The sequence below is a fragment of the Pseudorasbora parva genome, chromosome 16, assembly GCF_024679245.1.
Source record: "Pseudorasbora parva isolate DD20220531a chromosome 16, ASM2467924v1, whole genome shotgun sequence".
In the NCBI taxonomy this organism is placed as follows: domain Eukaryota; kingdom Metazoa; phylum Chordata; class Actinopteri; order Cypriniformes; family Gobionidae; genus Pseudorasbora; species Pseudorasbora parva.
In genome coordinates this window covers 31,595,867-31,601,873 of record NC_090187.1, presented here as the reverse complement: position 1 = coordinate 31,601,873, position 6,007 = coordinate 31,595,867, and positions in this window count along the sequence as shown.

The window sequence follows — 6,007 nt, the reverse complement described above, 5'->3', positions numbered from 1 at the left end:
AAACAAGCTATTTTGTAAATGGATTACTCTACAGATTCTCTAGAGTACATAATACCAAGAAATGAACAATTAATTACAGACTAAATCTCCTTCATATCCGACTTTTAGATAGGGATAGTAAAATTCATTTCATTAATGGTAGCCACCACTCCAAGCAGAGAAACACAGCTTCTTTATATCATGTTAAACTTTCCTTATGATAAATATGACGGTGCTCCTGGTGTATTCAGCATGGTGAAACATGTTTTGTTAGATAAGCGAAAAAATGTGCTTCATGTGATAGCATCTAAATTAACTTTATTCAAGTCAAACATATTATTTATGAATGAAACATCCTGAATAGATTAGCCAACACCAATGAAAGCCATTACTAAGAATCAGATAAAATATAAATAGGTAACAACTGCACAAGAACTGGCCAATACAAGTAAAGCACAAGCATCAGCTTTTTTTTTTTTTTTTTTTTTGATAGACTCCAAAAAGGATGTCACACCAAATTCCTTCTCATTTTAGACCCTACAGTTCCTATTGTATATTTTATATTTTGAAGACGAGATGGTCAAAAAAAAAAATGGATTCGGAATAATTTGTGCCGCTTGGAAGTACTTGGTAAACAAATCATAATTTTATGCTGCCTAACCGTGTTTTTGAAATTAGCATTGTTCAATGTCATCATATCGTTTTTTTTAAAATCAAGATGCAAACCTAATCTTGCGCTTGAACTACTGACACTCTATTTCAACTAAAATTGAGGAATAAACAGTACTTTACCCTGAGAACCAGAAAAAATTCAGTAATAGCCTGAATCTCATCTCTCAGCCATTGCAGAGTTCATTGATTAGCGGAGGTCATTTAAGCTTCCTCTGATGTTTGATCTTCACTGCTTGGAGTGTTTGGAAAAACAAATTAAAAGGAAGGAAAATTAAATAAGCTCAGGGGCCAATATAAAACTTGTTTCATTGATGTTCTTTCTTGCTTTATGCATGTAAAGTAGGAAGAGTTTACTAAAAGGAAGGTTAAGCCATCAGATGTCGCCAACTTCAATATTTAATTTTTGGCTCCAGGACAGGCACTTAAACATGATTAATTATAAAATAGATGGTGAAAAGTATTACAGAAAAACAATAAAATACAGTATGTGAATAATAAAAACTAGACCAGACATGCTCATAAGCTTTACAATTAACTGTTATAATCAGGACATTCACTTTTTTTGCTCACCACCCACTCTGACCAGTGGCTTTCCATGGTCACTGTCCACAATTTTGACTATGTGGAAAAACAGCCATATAAAGTAGATACCAATGTCATTTCTTCTCTCAAGACCCATAAAGGCACTAAAGACGCCTTTAAAAGTCCAACTCACTACAGTGGCTCTACAATAATTTTTTGAAGCGATGAGAATAATTTTTTGCACAAAAAATCCCCCTAAATAACGACTTATATAGTGATGGGCCGATTCAAAACCAAAGATTCAAATGGTTATGAATCAGCGTATTAATTCAGATGATTAGTAATGATTCGGATCGTGTGTCAAACCGCCAAACTGCTGAAATCACGTGACTTAGGCAAATCATGAATCGATACGCTGATTAATAACGCATCGTATCTTTGTTTTGAAATAAGGCCATCACTATATCGGTCGTTATTTAGTTTTTTTTTTGCGCACAAAAAAAATATTCTCGTCTCTTCATAAAATTATCGTAGAGACACTGTAGTGACATGGATTTTTAAGAATTTCGATAATAATTTTTAATGTGTTTGATAGATTTCTCGTATGCTCAGCAAAGCTTAGGACCGCCCCGCGGCGGAATGGGCAAATGCTATAGGGGCGCCACTTGTCCATAGGGACGCCAAAATTAGTGATTTTCCGGTTTTATTACAGGTACTATTTTATTAATATTCATTCGAAATATTACCAAAAAAACACTTCACAAGGTCCCCCGACTCTTCTCCCCCCACCCAACGAGTGCTTTAGTGCATCAGATATAGAACGCGCGTTTAGTTTAAGAAGTCTTTTGTAACATTATAAATTACTTTACTCTCTCTTCTGATCAGTTTAATGCGTCTTTGCTGACAATAGATATTAATATTAATATATTATTAAAATATAACTGACCCCAAACTTTTGAATGATAATGTATTTCTATAGAATAACTATATTTAAATAAACTGTACATTTTAGTTTAATGGAACTGAATGGTTAAGATAACACATCAGTTTGGGGTTAAATGTTGCCTATCCAGTTTAAAGCTTCATTGGTTGAATATTCTCAACTAATTGCTGTCCAGTCTTGGATGAAATCCAATTAAAAAAGGACCAACTGTCAGCTAGTTAGTTATGGGATACTGTGCAGTGTCTGATTAGCTGTTATCTTTTACTCTCTGGACACGCATCAGAGTACCCATGGCCAACAGACCTTGGCATCTTGTTTAATGATTTCATATTCCAGACATGAATCTCAACATGTCTCATAATATAAAAACTGCAAGTAGCTTAATCAGAATGATTTTCAACTATCACATTTCAAGGATATCTCAGCAGGGATGAAATAATTCAGATGAATCTCTGTTTGGGGGCTGTGACCTGCAAGGTGTTAAACAGAAGGTTAGCATTAGCAGAGCCGAGTATCATTCATCATTATGTTCAGGATACTGCTGATAGGATGAAAATGTGAAGACACACTACATTAAACCAATTAGATGATGTGGACGAACAGGCTAAGATAAGTATTAACCCTCTGAATAGTTCAGACCAGATGAACTCTATGTTTTTACATTGTCATTGCTAGAAGGGCATCCACTTCTGGCAGTCCTTCCACTCCAGTGGCTTTCACCCAAAAAGCACAGGTGTCTTCTGCACTTACCCAGATGGCTTTGCTGTTGATTACAAAACCTGAGTATCACAAAAAGAGAGAAGCCAGCCACACAGGATATCTTTGGAACATAACGATCATCCAAATCACAATTCCGCAGAAATTGCTTTGTTAGATTACTATCTCAGAAGCTTATGTTACAAGGCATTTTTTCTTGGATACAAAGTTGCTGGGCATTTATGGATCTAAATCGATGTAATGTAACTGACGACTGAAATAACTGAAAAATAATGCACACCGAGGTAGTAATGTGCAGTATTTTTCAGTCAATTATTCCATTTATAATTTGGTTACAACACCTCAAAACATTTGATAGATGATGTATTTCAAGACATTTGTCAGGCTCATTGTCCTTAAAATGCTCTTGTGTGTAGGACTAATTTCTTACATATCTCATCCCAAGCCTCTGCTGTTAATTCACATAACACATCATTTTAGAGCTAGTAACAGAGGCTTGAGCCACTGATAGCAGATGAATGCTGTTAGAGAGAGAGAGATTGAATTATCAAGTGTGTATGATTTCTCTAGAAATAGCAAAGCTCAAATCTGCTCCAACAGAGCTAATACATCGATAGTTAGAAAAATGTTGTAAGTTGTCTATTTTACTGATAAAATCGTGAGAGTAGCGCTGACAACATGTTTCTGTGCGAGTGTGTGCGCATGTGTGTGCGTGTTGAGAGTGGGAGAAGTACACAATGAAATGTATTTTTGTGACAAAAAACATGGAAATATGTTTTTACCCTATTGTTTACTTGTATGAACTGAAGGCAATATTTATGGACTTTTAAGGTAATCAGCTAACCTAGCTGGTTCTTTTTATTTTATTTATGTATAAATTGGGAAGACAAAAAGTAAAAAAAAAAAAAACTTTTAGATATCAATCTGCATATGCAATGGACATTGGTTATGCTAATCTTTGCTTGCTCCTTTGAAGGAGGCTTTATCTAAATTTAATGAATCAAAGTACCTAAAGCGACGAGACCTTTTTTACAGAATACAGAATACGGAAGTTTGTTTTGCATAACTCCCATTGACACGCATCCGGTTTCTTTCCCCAACAGACTGTATTATCTGAACTCTGTCAACGAGGATGTAACAGATGTTATTACATATTCAAACCTGGCACGAGATCCTCGGCCACTTTTTCCAAATTGCAGGATGTAATTGAGGGAATGGAAATCAAGGGTAAGATTGATAAATCTAACCTAAATTGAGAAATTTGCCCACAAGGTAAATTTGTTCAGAGCTGACACAGACAACCTGATACATGAGCCAAGGCTACAGTTGAACAAGCACTTTCTATAAAGATCTGGTCCTATTGACCCAGAAGCTAAAGACGGTTTCAAGTATGTTCTGGCATTTACTGATGATTACTCAGGTGTAGTGTTTGTGCGTTTTCAAAAAGCTAATAGTTCCTAGCTGATACAGCCCCTTGTGGGACTGAGTGTATTAGATCAGATAACGGCACAGAATTTATGGCAAGAGAGTTTCAGTCACTACTGAGCAAGAACTGTATTAAATATGGTTCCACACCATAATAACTCTACTGAGGACTGCTGAGAGAAATTGGCGAACCCTGTTTGAGATGGCAAGATGTATGCTCAATGATTTTGTTCAGAATTCCGCTGATCACTGAGTGTACAGCAAACAAACTCAAAAAGAGTCCACAGTTGCTTTGTCTACATGTGAAGCAGAGTATATGGCACTGGCTGATTTAGTCCAAGATTAACATGGCAATCCCCCTTTTCACATTCGACACGGTGCCATCGAGTGTTAAAACGCGAAAGGCGAAGCTTGAATTTACGGGTATGTCCCTCTTTGGCTAATGTACTCTCAAGATGGAGGGGCAACATGGCGACCGGAATTCGTACCCCTCACCCGTATGTATTTTCAATGGCATATTATAAACTTACGAGAATACTTTATTACTTGAAAGAAGTAAATATACATTAATAAGCAGATATATTTTTGAAAGAACTAAGTGTTTTTAGCTAAGAATAAACTAAAAAAGTTACACAGTGTAGCTTTAAGATAACCAAGATGTCATTGCTCTGTCAAAGAACCCAGTGTGTTGTTAAAGATGTAAACATGTTGATATACACCGATCAGGCATAACATTATGATCTAATATTGTGTTGGTCCTTTTTGCTGCCAAAACAGCCCTGACCCATCAAGCCATGGACTCCACTAGACCCCCTGAAGGCGTGCTGTGGTATCTGGCAGTAAGATGTTCGCAACAGATCCTTTAAGTCCTGTAAGTTGCGAGGTGGGGCCTCCATGGATTCGTTTGTTCAGCACACCCCAAGATGCTCGATTGGATTGAGATCTGGGGAACTTGGAGGCCATGTCAACCCTTCAAACTCGTTGTGCTCCTCAAACAATTCTTGAACCATTTTTGCTTTGTGGCAGGTTGCATTATCCTGCTGAAAGAAGCCACGGCCACCAGGGAATACTTTTTTCATGAAAGGGTGTACATGGTTTGCAACAATGTTAAGGTAGGTGGTATGTGTCAATGTAACATCCACATGGGTGGCAGAACCCAAGGTTGCCCAGCAGAACATTTGCCAAAAGCATCACACTGCCTCCAACGGCGTGCCTTCTTCCCATAGCGCATTCTGGTGCCATGTGTTCCCCAGGTAAGCGACGTACACGCATTCATCAGATCAGGCCACCTTCGTCCATTGCTCCATGGTCCAGTTCTGATGCTCACATGTCCACTGTTGACGCTTTTGGCGGTGGACAGGGGTCAGCATGGGCACCCTGACTGGTCTGCGGCTATGCAGCCCCATAAACAACAAACTGTGATGCACTGTGCATTCTGACACCTTACTATCAGAACCAGCATTCACTTCTTCAGCAATTTGAGTTACAGTAGCTCGCCTGTTTGATCGGAACACACAAGCCAGCCTTTGCTCCCCCGTGCATCAATGAGCCTTGGCCACTCATGACCCTGTCATCGGTTCACCACTGTTCCTTCCTTGGACCACTCTTGACAGATACTGACCACTGCAGAACAGGAACGCCCCACAAGAGCTGCAGTTTTGTAGATGATCTGACCCAGTCGTCTAGCAATCACAATTTGGCCCTTGTTAAACTCACTCAAATCCTTACGCTTGCCCATTTTTCCTGCTT